Source organism: Bos indicus x Bos taurus, chromosome 5 (assembly GCF_003369695.1).
Source record: "Bos indicus x Bos taurus breed Angus x Brahman F1 hybrid chromosome 5, Bos_hybrid_MaternalHap_v2.0, whole genome shotgun sequence".
NCBI lineage: Eukaryota > Metazoa > Chordata > Mammalia > Artiodactyla > Bovidae > Bos > Bos indicus x Bos taurus.
The window spans coordinates 61,410,420-61,424,430 of record NC_040080.1 but is presented as its reverse complement, the minus strand read 5'-3'; the positions used below and the strand labels follow the sequence as shown (position 1 = coordinate 61,424,430).

Here is a 14,011-nt window from a genome sequence, read left to right as displayed (position 1 = left end):
TAAAAGTCATTATATTGATATATTTAAGTGAGTATGTAGAGGAAAGTGAAACTGTTAGTCACTGAGTCATGTACAGGGTCAAAGTTTATACAAATGCATTTGGTTGCAAAGAATTGAACATTACTATAACCCACTAGGCTCCTCTGTCCATGAGATTCTCCAGGCAAGAATATGGAGTGGGTTGCCATTTCCTTCTGCAAGGGATCTTCTTGACCCAGCTCCTGCATTGCATGTGGATTCTTTACCACTGAGCTACAGGGGGAACAGGAGAGAGCAGAGAGGAAATTCCAAGAAGATTCAATTCATTTTTAAAACAGCCTTTAATTTTTCTCAGAAATTCAAATTATTAACAGTTCATCTCAGTTTTTTCTAAAGATCTCTGGAGATATCTCACTGAGATTTGAATTCGTGGACACTATTGCATTTTAATCCTCAGATAATTCATGTAGCATAAATATTAGCCCTATACCTCATCTTCTTGACTCCAACATTTGGACATCTGTCTTCAATACAGTTGACAGAGTGATCCTTCTAAAATGAAAATCTGATTATATATGAACCACTGGCTTCTGAGTCACTTACAGTCTATGTTTCTATACTCCAGTTAAACTGATAATATATATTTAAGGATGAGAACATGGACTTTAAATTTAAATAAGCTAACCAGGTGGGTGATTCTTATTTGTTCCAAATATTTAGGACTACCAGATACAGAACAAGTACATTTTTGGACATAAAAGTTTCTTATGATTTGAAGTCTGTCTTTTTTCCCCTTGACTTGTTAAATACTGTCTCAGCTGAGGCAACATGTTCCCTCAAGTGTAACTACATTTCTTGACAGTTCAGTGTAAGCCAGATGCAGATTGTGCATTAGTTTATATAATGTATCATTTCATCCTCAAAATAACATTAAAATAAAATTATTGTTATTATATCTATTTCATAACTGGAGAAACTCAGCAACATAGGGTTTGAGAAACTTGATCAAGCTCATACAGATGTCTAAATTTAAGCCTTCAATGACTCTCCAAAAGAATAACACTTTGAGTTATCAGACTTGTGATGTCAGCAAGTTGCACTTAAAGTATCAATACTTCCCAGAGGCCCAGTGGAGCGTAAGTGCTAAGTCACTTCAGTCATGTCTGACTCTTTGCGATGCTATGGACTGTAGCCCATCAGGCTCCCCTGCCCATGGGATTCTCCAGGCATGAATACTGGAGTGGTTGTTCATGTCCTTCTCCAGGTGATCTTCCCGATGCAGGGATCAAACCCACGTCTCCTACATCTCCTTCATTTGCAAGCGAATTCTTAACCACTAGCACCACCCAGGAAACTCCAGAACCCTGGTGGTAGGATATGTTATTAATAATATTTCCATCATTAAAATTTTCATATGATTAATATAGGATTATAATAGTTTTTTAAAGTCAGAACCATGCATGTCTTGTAAAGAAAATGAAATTCAACAGTTGTATTGACAATGTGAAGAAAGGACTCACTGTAACACAGGAAAATGCCAATTATCAACAGTGATAAGAAAGAAAAGTGCATTATGCTGAAACCCTTGGTTAAAATGTTTTAAGAAGTCTAAATGAAATTGAAGGACAGGTTAATTAAACTGTAAAATGTTAAAAAAATTTGCTTTTCTCCATATTTCATGATTAAAATTTTCCTCACTTATTGAAAAACATGTAAATATTTTGGAGTATATTTTTGAAGGCTTGTTCCACTTGCTGGTTCCTAGAGTGTAAATGAAAGGGTTTAATACAGGGCAACTGAAGTATAAATAACAGATATACCTTTGGACAGAGTCACCCTTTCCTTTGCAAATGGCTTCATGTAAGTAAAGATACAGCTACCATAAGTAGGGAGACTACAATCATATGGAAGAACATGTGGGAAAAGCTTTTGTTCTTTTCTGAGCAGATAGAATGCTTAGAATGGTCTTGATAATATATGTGTAGGAAAGCATCACTAACAATAATGTGACCATGAGTGTTCCAACAGCTGAGCCAAATGAAATCAATTCTAGGATATGAGTTGTTTGTGCAAGAAATCTGCAGCACAGGGGAAGTGTCACATACAAAATAATCAATTACTCTGGAAGCACAGAATTCCAGTTTCATTACCAAGAGCACTGGTGGAAAAGTAACCAGAAATCCCACTGCCCATGAACTGAGTCCAAGTTGGTAGCACACTTTTTTGCTCATAATGATCAGGTAATGTAAGGCTTTGCAGATTGCTACATAATGATCAAAAGACATGGCAGCTAGTAGGTAAAATTCTGTAAGACCTAATAACAGAAAAAAGAATAGCTGAGATGCACAACCATTGTAGGAAATGATTTTGTTTTTAGTCACGATGGATATCAGGAATCTGGGCATACAGGTTGTTGTTAATGAAACTTCCAAGAGGAAGAGATTTTGGAGGAAAAAATACCTGGGAGTCTTGAGCCGGGATCCAGCAATTTAAGAAAGATGATGGATAAGTTTCCCATCACACTCAACATGTAGTTTAGGAAGAGAAACATAAAAATCACAATTTGCAATTGTGGTTCATCAGTCAGTCCCAGGAGAAGGAATTCTATCTCTCTTGACTGGTTCTTCATTTCAGATTTAAGATCATGGCATCTGGTCCCATCACATCATGGCATATAGGTGGGGAAACAGTGGAAACAGTGTCAGACTTTGTTTTGGGGGGCTCCAAAATCACTGCAGATGGTGATTGCAGCCATGAAATTAAAAGACGCTTACTCTTGGAAGTTAAGTTATGACCAAACTAGATAGCATATTCAAAAGCAGAGACATTACTTTGCCAACAAAGGACCATCTAGTCAAGGCTATGGTTTTTCCAGTGGTCATGTATGGATGTGCGAGTTGACTGTGAAGAAAGCTGAGCGCTGAAGAATTGATGCTTTTGAACTGTGGCATTGGAGAAGACTCTTGAGAGTCCCTTGGACTGCAAGGAGATCCAACCAGTCCATTCTAAAGGAGCTCAGTCCTGGGTGTTCTTTGGAAGGAACGATGCTAAAGCTGAAACTCCAGTACTTTGGCCACCTCATGCAAAGGGTTGACTCATTAGAAAAGACTCTTATGCTGGGCGGGATTTGGGGGTCAGGAGGAGAAGGGGACGATAGAGGATGAGATGGCTGGATGGCATCATAAACTCGATGGACGTGAGTCTGAGTGAATTCCAGGAGTTGGTGATGGACAGGGAGGCCTGGCGTGCTGCGATTCATGGGGTCACAAAGAGTGAACATGACTGAGCGACTGAACTGAAGTGAACTGAGAAAGACTTAGGAAAACAATTCTTAAAGAAGCAGATGTAACAGTACTTTTTAAAAGACTGCAAACATAGAAAAAATATTCAGAAATGTAAATAAGTTTAATAGTTTGATCCAGTGTGCCAAGACATAAAAGTGAAAGTGAAGTCTCAGTTGTGTCCAACTCTCTGCGACCCTATGGACTGTAGCCTACCAGGCTTCTCCATCCTTGGGGTTTTCAGACAAGAGTACCAGAGTGGGTTGCCTTTTCCTTCTCCAGGGGATCTTCCAAACCCAGGGTTCAAACCCAGGTATCCTACATTGCAGGCAGACTCTTTACCCTCTGAGCCACCAGGGAAGCCCCATATAACTATTACTCAAAATGAATTTTCTATAAATGTTTCACAAATTAATAACAAATTTCTTATAGCGTGTTGACCATTACACCAGGCTTCAATTGGGAATGTTTATTTGTAAAAAAATTCTTAGCTCATAAAAAGAATTTTTAAAGATATGGAACGTATAGTAAATATAATAGTTAAATATTTTCCCTATCATGGAGATATTCTAACAAAACCCATTAATTATTTTGTCCCAATATGATGTTTTCTTATTTTTCTCTTCTATCATTTAACTTAATTTGGGGGGGAAGGGACTTCAACTGTACCAGTCTTCTTATAATCAGTTGTATTTAATCAGAAAGTATGGAAAATTATATCTACATAACAATGAAAAAAATATGAGACAGTTCAAGAGTCAGTGAAAATTATCTGACTAGTACTTGCAAAATGGTTTTCATTTATGGCTTAGATATATATTCCAAATTTTACATCACTTACCATATCCAGATTATATTATTATAATTCTCCGTACAGGAATATGATAGAAATGAGTCAAAAATAAATGATAAATATTCTCCTTCTTATAATATAAAATGTTTAATTATTTCAAGTGTAAATTTAACTTCAGTGCTTCTCTAATGAAGGATTCAAAAAAGAAATACAATCTGGGAATTATATGCATCTGCTAATGTTTTCCACTAGCAGTCATACACATAAAAATCAGAGATCATAGATGTTACAGATAATTGGAATCCTCTTTCATGCCAGATAAAATCAATTTTCCTGTTGTTTAGAAAATATATTTAAATAGGAAAAGTACTCTATAAAAATTCTAAATAAAAGTGCTATACTTTAACGGAAAAGATGTTTTAGGAAATTTCTCAAATGAAAGGAACCTAAAATTTGCAGCAAAGAATTATTGCTTCAAACTGTACACTAACAAAAGCCAGTTTTATAATTTCACTCATAAGAGGCCCAAGGGGATTCATTGAAATAAAAAGAGAAACAAAAAGGAAACACCTTCTGAAGAATGCTACCAGAAAGGATAAAATTTAATTGGTATGATTAAATTTTAAAAAAAGAAAAAGGAAAGGTTAAAAGAGAAGAAACAGAAAACAAAGGAAGAATGAAAGAAAACCACTGTGAGTTGCTTTAACTACAAAAATGAAGAGACTTTTCTCATAAGAGAATTATGATTTAAACTTAAAATATTTAATGCCAACAAGAATTTCAGATACTCAACTACCACAGGACAATATGACCAAATCTACTGGTGAGAAAGTTTACCCCAAACATGAACTTCTCTCCTGTTTTTGTTAGGCAATATGTTAGAATTTCAATAACTTGATTGTGACCCGCCCCCATCCCCCCAAATTTGGGGACAGTACTTAAATGATTTCCTATTTACTTTATTTTTTAAAAATATAAAACATAAAGAAAAATACACAACAAATATACAATAGGATCTTTTATTCCCAAGCCACTGATGCTCCATTTGCTACTTAATATGGTTATGTGGATTTACAACAACAAAAAATAATATTTTACCGGGTGAACATGATAAAACCATTATTACCAGAATGTAAGCAATGGTACATTATTAACTTCAAATTCTCCAATATTATTCAAACATCACCAATTGTCTAAAAATTTCCCAGTATAGAAAAAAGAATACAGTTTAATATGGCATGTTTCATTTGATTCTCATAGTATTTTACTTTCCTTTTATTAATATTTGGAATAGTTCTCTAATTTTTCCTTCACTTTTGAGAATGTTGATTGAAATTATTTTCCAGTATTTATATATTATGTCCCTTGATTTTGGCTGAAGCTTCCTCAGTAATTATGTTTAATTTATTGATCTTTGGCTGGACTACCACAGCAGTGATGATGACTTTCTCATCAAGTCCTATCAGATATGCTATTTCATAATGGATGTAAATGGGCTGGCTCTTTTTTCCTCTCTCCCTCTTTTTGAATAACTAGGATGTTCAGAAGTAAATGCATTTACTGTGAAGATTAGAAAGTGTGCATGATCAGGAAAAGGCACAGTCTCAGAAGAGGACTGAAACCTTAAGTTTATACTCAGGCTGACAATTGGCGCAGAGGACGCCTACCATAATCAAAACAAGAAAGTAAACTAGAAAACAATAACAAAAAATGGCAGCCCTTGGCAAGAGGAAGAATCTGAATCCCAGAGTTAGCACACTATTGAATTTAAATGGCCAGTGATCCTCAAACACAAAATGTAAGAGAAACAGGAAACATATGGTCCATTCAAAAGAAATCAAAAGAAACTGGGCTGAAAAAGGCTTAATGGAAGATCTAATTATAGAATTTAAAACTACAATAGCTAAACTGTTAACAAATCTATTACTCTTATAGAAATAAAAACAACAACAACAACAACAACAACAACAAAAACTTGTTTTATTCTTTTGTGTGTGCTAAGTCGCTTCAGTCATGTCCAACTCTTTGCAGCCCCATGGGCTGTAGCTTGCCGGGCTCCTCTGTCCATGGGGATTCTTCAGACAAGAATAGTGGAGTGTATTGTCACACCCTCCTCCAGGCAATCTTCCCAACATAGGCATCGAGCCTGTCTCTTATGTCTCGTGCACTGGCAGGCGTGTTCGTCACCACTAGAGCCACTTGGGAAGTAAATGATAAATACGGAGTATTGCATCCAAGTTCAAAAGTATATAATTGTGTTAAAAGGACATGAAATATTTACAGAATTGAATGTCAACTTAGCCTAAAGGAAATTCCAAAACATTCCACAGGATTAAATTCTTGGAAATATGATTTCTAATTATAATGGAATTAAGTAAGAATCAGTGACAGACAGAAGACTAGAAAGTCACCAAATGTTTGAAAATTAAGTAATATACTTCTACATAGTCAGTTAGTCACAAGACGAATCAGTAAGGACTTAGAGAAAATTTTGAACTACTTGGAAAGGAAATATATCATATCAAAATTTGTTAAATACACAAATTTTAGTTAAATACACATTATGAAAAACTGGCATAATCAAATATATGCTTTAGAAGAGACAAAAACTAAATATTAATCATTTATTTATTTCAGTGATGTTCAGTATGGTAGCCACTAGCCACCTACAGCTTTAAGTACTTGAAAGGTAACCATTATGAATTTAATGTTCATTATTTTAAATTTAAAGGTATATACCCATATACGGCTATCAGTTCAATTCAGTTCAGTCGCTCAGTCGTGTCCGACTCTTTGTGACCCCATGAATTGCAGTACCCCAGGCGTCCCTGTCCATCACCAACTCCAAGAGATCACTCAAACTCATGACCATGGAGTCAGTGATGCTATTCAGCCATCTCATCCTCTGTCATCCCCTTCTCCTCCTGCCCCCAATCCCTCCCAGCATCAGAGTCTTTTCCAATGAGTCAACTCTTCACATGAGGTGGCCAAAGTCCTGGAGTTTCAGCTTTAGCATCATTCCTTCCAAAGAAATCCCAGGGCTGATCTCCTTCAGAATGGACTGGTTGGATCTCCTTGCAGTCCAAGGGACTCTCAAGAGTCTTCTCCAACACCACAGTTCAAAAGCATCGATTCTTCAGTGCTCAGCTTTCTTCACAGTCCAACTCTCACATCCATTCATGACCACTAGAAAAATCATAGCCTTGAAGAGATGGACCTTTGTTGGCAAAGTAATGTCTCTGCTTTTCAATATGCTATTTAGATTGGTTATAACTTTTTTTCCAAGGAGTAAATGTCTTAATTTCATGGCTGCAATCACCATCTGCAGTGATTTTGGAGCCCATAAAAATAAAGTCTGACACTGTTTCCACTGTTTTCCCATCTATTTGCCATGAAGTGATGGGACCAGATGCCATGATCTTCGTTTTCTGAATGTTGAGCTTTAGGCCAACTTTTGACTCTCCTCTTTCACTTTCATCAAGAGGCTTTTTAGTTCTTCACTTTCTGCCATAAGAGTGGTGTCATCTGCATATCTGAGGTTATTGATATTTCTCCCGGCAATCTTGATTCCAGCTTGTGTTTCTTCTAGCCCAGCATTTCTCATGATGTACTCTGCATATAAGTTAAATAAGCAGGGTGACAATATAAAGCCTTGACGTACTCCTTTTCCTATTTGGAACCAGTCTGTTCCATGTCCAGTTCTAACTGTTGCTTCCTGAACTGTATATAGGTTTCTCAAGAGGCAGGTAAGGTGGTCCGGTACTCCCATCTCTTTCAGAATTTTCCACAGTTTATTGTGATCCACACAGTCAAAGGCTTTGGCATAGTCAAGAAAGCAGAAATAGATGTTTTTTCTGGAACTCTCTTGCTTTTTCCATGATCCAGCGGATGTTTGCAATTTGATCTCTGGTTCCTCTGCCTTTTCTAAAAACTGCTTGAGCATCTGGAAGTTCACAGTTCATGCATTGCTGAAGCCTGGCTTGGAGAATTCTGAGCATTACTTTACTGGCCTGTGAATGAGTGCAATTGTGCAGTAGTTTGAGCATTTTTTTGGCATTGCCTTTCTTTGGGATTGAAATGAAAACTGACCTTTTCCAGTCCTGTGGTCACTGCTGAGTTTTCCAAATGTGCTGACATAATGAGTGCAGCACTTTCACAGCATCATCTTTCAGGATTTGAAATAGCTCAACTGGAATTCCATCACCTCCACTAGCTTTATTCATAGTGATGCTTTCTAAGGCCCACTTGACTTCACATTCCAGAATGTCTGGCTCTAGGTGAGTGATCACACCGTCATGATTATCTTGGTCATGAAGATCTTTTTTATACAGTTCTTCTGTTTATTCTTGCCATCACTTCTTAATATCTTCTGCTTCTGTTATGTCCTTACCATTTCTGCCCTTTATCAAGCCCATCTTTGCATGAGATGTTCCCTTGGTATCTCTAACTTTCTTGAAGAGATCTCTAGTCTTTCCCCTTCTGTTGTTTTCCTCCTTTTCTTTGCATGATCGCTACGGAAGTCTTTCTTATCTCTCCTTGCTATTCTTTGGAACTCTGCATTCAGATGCTTATATCTTTCCTTTTCTCCTTTGCTTTTCGCTTCTCTTCTTTTCACAGACTTTTGTAAGGCCTCCTCAGACAGCCATTTTGCTTTTTTGCATTTCTTTTCCATGGGGAAGGTCTTGATCCCTGTGTCCTGTACAATGTCATGAACCTCCATCCATAGTTCATCAGGCACTCTGTCTATGAGATCTAGTCCCTTAATTCTATTTCTCACTTCCACTTGTGTAATCATAAGGGATTTGATTGAGGCTATAATTATTGGATAGTGTGGATCTATGTAATCTTCAGTTCAGTTCAGTTCAGTCACTCAGTCGTGTCTGACTCTTTGTGACCCCATGAATCGCAGCATGCCAGGCCTCCCTGTCCATCACCAACTCCTGGAGTTTACTGAAACTCACATCCGTCGAGTCAGTGATGCCATCCAGCCATCTCATCCTCTGCCATCTCCTTCTCCTCCTGACACAATCCCTCCCAGCATCAGAGTCTTTTCCAATGAGTCAATTCTTCACATGAGGTGGCCAAAGTACTGGAGTTTCAGCTTTAGCATCATTCCTTCCAAAGAAATCCCAAGGCTGATCTTAAAATGGTCTGGTTGGAACTCCTTTCAGTCTAAGGGACTCTCAAGAGTCTTCTCCAACACCACAGTGCAAAAGCATCAATTCTTCAGTGCTCAGCTTTCTTCACAGTCCAACTCTCATATCCATACATGACCATTGGAAAAACCATAGCCTTGATTAGACAGACCTTTCTTGGCAAAGTAATGTCTCTGCTTTTCAATATGCTACCTAGGTTGGTCATAACTTTTCTTCCAAGGAGTAAGCGTCTTTTAATTTCATGGCTGCAGTCACCATCTGCAGTGATTTTGGAGCCCCCCCAAAAAATAAAGTCTGACACTGTTTCCACTGTTTCACCATCTATTTGCCATGAAGTGATGGGACTAGATGCCATGATCTTAGTTTTCTGAATATTGAGCTTAAGTCAATTTTTTTCTCTCCTCTTTCACTTTCATCCAGAGGCTTTTTAATTCTTCTTCACTTTCTGCCATAAGGGTGGTGTCATCTCCATATCTGAGGTTATTGATATTTCTCCTGGCAATCTTGATTCTAGCTTTTGCTTCTTCCAGCCCAACGTTTCTCATGATGTTCTCTGCCTATAAGTTAAATAAGCAGGGTATGATATACAGCCTTGATGTACTCCTTTTCCTATTTGGAACCAGTCTGTTGTTCCATGTCCAGTTCTAACTGTTGCATATGTAATCTTACCAATAGTCTAAAAATAAAAGCAGCTACCTCCAGACAGATTATTGAGAAATAATTTAACCTCAAAATAAATTGAAGTTTTGGGTGATACAGTTAGTGAATATTGACAATAATTATAGTCTTGCAACCACCACTTTAAACAACATACCAAATGTTCACATCACTCTATAAAAATTTCCCTTAAAACACTTTTGTAGTCAATTACTTCTCACCCTCAGCCTATAACACTACTCGTCAGATTTTGGTCTCTAATTTTTAGTGTCTTCTAAAGTTATGAAGAGATTCCCCTATGGCTCAGTGATAAAGAATCGACCTGCAATGCAGGGGACACTAGATCCATCCCTCAGTTGGGAAGATCCCCTGAAGGAGGGTATGGCAATCCACTCCAGTATTCTTGCCTGGAGAATCCCATGGACAGAGGAACCTGGCGGGCTACAGCCCAGAGGGTCACAAAGAGTCAGAAACCGTTGAAGCGACTGAACACCCATGCATACAGAATTATAAAAATGGAATCACAGTATACGTAGATATTGTATCTGGCTTCTTATACTTAGCATAATATTTCTAATATTCAGTTGTGCTTTTTAATATATCATTAGTCTATTCTTTTGATGTGTATACTACCATTTGCTGAATGTTTCACCAGCTGACAGACATTGGATTTTCTCCAGGAATGGGCAGTAACACTAAATGCATTTCATAGATAAATATAGTTCATTTGAAAGATCAAAAAATAATTTCATCAAAATCCACTCCAAGTTCCTCATATTATAAATATATTAATATATGATCCTTAATTAGTACTTACAAATGTCATGTATACACCACTCGGTGCCAGATGTAAAATGGTTTGCAATAAAGTGTAAAACTGCTTCTGTTGCTAATTGGAAGTTGACGACATCTTGTGTTGGTGTAAGCCAGCTTGGGATTTTTTAAATTTTTTTATTTTTATTTATTTATTTATTTATTTATTTTTACTTTACAATATTGTATTGGTAAAAAGAATACATTTGAATCAGCTTGGGGTTTTTGAATGTCATGCCAGGACAGAGAACTGCCCATATCCTTGTTAGATATTTCATTAATTTCCCTAAATCACTTGGCTACTCCTTTGGGTTACTTTCGCTTCAACTTTTGTTTAAAGTAAATTACAGTGTTGTCTTTCATTGTCAGTAATTAGTTGTTTTGGAATTCCGATCCCCAGAGAAGAGATTTTTTTTCTGTGTTTTACTTCAATAGATCCTTTGAGAGTGTAGTAAGTAAAAAATGATAAAATGATGGAATATTACAAGTGGACAGAAAGAAATGTGGAATCTCTTCTTGGAACAGTTATTTATCTCTGATTAAATGATGCCCCAAGATTTTTGTCACTTTCCTCTTTTATTTTATTTTAGTTCAATTTACTTTGAGGAATAACTATTTTGAAGTTATGAATGACAGCAAATGTAAGAACAAAATTTCATATAATGCAGCTTATCTGGATTAGACAATGGAAGTCTATTAAAGTTATTGATACCTGAGTTCTGAATTGCAAAGTGGGTATGAACTTAAGAGAAGGTAGCAAATCTTTACAGAAACACAGTATGTACACATTTTTTCTTTACACAAAAATCACCTAGATAATCAACATCCAGGTTAGATAATAAACTATTATTGTAAGAGCATAAACTCATTATTAGTTATGTTAGCATTAATCTCTTCTATGCAAGCATAAGGAAATAATAGATACAAGAGATCCAAGAAGGTAAGTCAACTATAATTTTAACAAGTTCAGAATCAGAAATTAATTCAAATGTACAGTGACTCAAATTTAGGGAGTTAAACTTGACTACAGAATTCTTATGTTAATATAGTATACTAATACATATATATGGAATCTAGAATGATGGTAATGATAACCCTGTATGCGAGACAGCAAAAGAGACACAGATGTATAGAACAGTCTTTTGGACTCTGTGGGGTGGGGGGATGATTTGGGAGAATGGCATTGAAACATGTATACTATCATATAAGAAATGAATCACCAATCCAGGTTCAATGCAGGATATAGGATGCTTGGGGCTGGTGCAGTGGGATGACCCAGAGGGATGGTATGGGGAGGGAGGTGGGAGTGGGGTTCAGGATTGGGAACACTTTTACACCCGTGGCGGATTCATGTTGATGTATAGCAAAACCAATACAATATTGTAAAAGTAAAAAAAAAAAAATGATAAAGTCATTTATGTTTTATATATTCATAGTTGATGTATTCTATTTTAATCAGTTACATGCAAGTTTCACTTCCTTTGATTCTCTTTATTAATTAAATATTGCCTGAAAGTGAAAGTGAAGTCGCTCAGTCGTGTCCGACTCTTTGCGGCCCCATGGACACCAGGCTCCTCTGTCCATGGGATTTTCAAGGCAAGAGTACTGGAGTGGGTTGCCTTTTCCTTCTCCAGGGAACTTTCCGACCCAGGGATTGAACCCAGGTCTCCCGCATTGTAGACAGATGCTTTACCATCTGAGCCACCAGGGGAAGTCTAAATATTGCCTAGGTAAAGAGATATGAAAAAATTATGGCAATTTTTTTCTGAGACTTGAGAAAATATAATTCTAGAACAGTCAAACCCACATGGTAAGAGAAGTTCTATGACTAAATCCTAAAATATAGATTTTCAAATCAGAGGTAGAGCAACTGTAGGTGTCATAGCAAGGACAAAAGTATATTTTGGTAATTAAAGCTTACAACCACCTAGTAGTTGAAGACCACAAGTCTTCCATTGCCATTAAAGACATTAAGGCTCTTTACTAATATCTGCTTTGGAAAATCACCTTAAGAACTAAAATCTTATTTTATTTTTTCAAACAGGAAAAAAGTAATAAACAGAAAAGATAGGAATATTAGCAAGACAAATGCAAAAGAATAAAGTCAGCAAAGTATGCTTGAGTAACTCATTTCTCTTAAAAGTCTACATGGAACTCTATTTAATGTTATGTGGCAGCTTGGATGGGAGTTTGGGGGAGAATTGATACATGTATCTGTCTGACTGAGTCCCTTCACTGTTCTCCTGAATCTATCACAACATTGTTAATTGGCTATACTTCAATACAAAAAAAAAAAAAAAGAGAGAGAGAGAGAGAGAGAGAGAGAGAATAACAACCAGGAAAAATATTTGTTTTTAAATGCTCAGGAAAAAAAAAAGAAAGAAAGAAAGAAAACCTAGTCCACAGGCAATGCATATATTGAGGGACTGATATAATTAACATAAAGGGGTCAGTACAACATGGAAGTAAGTAAAATTCTTATATGTAGAAAAGATAGGAATAATATAATCTGGAGTAGTCAACAGTTTTTAAAGAAATTGGAGGATATAAAGAAACATTGTGTCTGAACTTATACATACATATGTAAGAATACATTTTAAAAGATTGAGGGAATTCCCTGGTGGTCCAGTAGTTAGAACTCCATGCTTCCACTTCCGCTGGCACCTTTTCCATTCTTTATCAGGAAACTAAGATCCCCTGGGCTGTGTTGTGACTAAAAAAAAGAAAAGATTAATTGAAGTAAAGTGACACAATATTTTTCCTTAAGATGTTTGTTTTTGTCATGTTTTCATTTGTTTATTTACCATATATAAGATATGCAGATGACACCACCCTTATGGCAGAAAGTGAAGTGGAACTAAAAAGCCTCTTGATGAAGGTGAAAGAGGAGAGTGAAAAAGTTGGCTTAAAACTCAACATTCAGAAAACGAAGATCATGGCATCTGGTCCCATCACTTCATGGTAAATAGATGGGGAAACAGTGTCAGACTTTATTTTTTTTGGGCTCCAAAATCACTGCAGATGGTGACTGCAGTCATGAAATTAAAAGACGCTTACTCCTTGGAAGGAAAGTTATGTCCAACCTAGATAGCATATTGAAACAGAGATATTACTTTGCCAACAAAGATCCATCTAGTCAAGGCTATGGTTTTTCCTGTGGTCATATACGGATGTGAGAGTTGGACTGTGAAGAAAGCTGAGCGCCTAAGAATTGATGTTTTTGAGCTGTGGTGTTGGAGAAGACTCTTGAGAGTCCCTTGGACTGCAAGGAGATCCAACCAGTCCATTCTGAAGGAGATCAGCCCTGGGATTTCTTTGGAAGGAATGATGTT

General features: G+C 36.7%; 1 pseudogene; it reads right to left on the bottom strand.

Moving 5' to 3' along the window:
• Positions 1 to 1,673: 1,673 nt before the first annotated feature.
• LOC113893484 lies at positions 1,674 to 2,608 on the bottom strand (annotated as a pseudogene).
• Between the last annotated feature and the right edge of the window lie 11,403 nt (positions 2,609 to 14,011).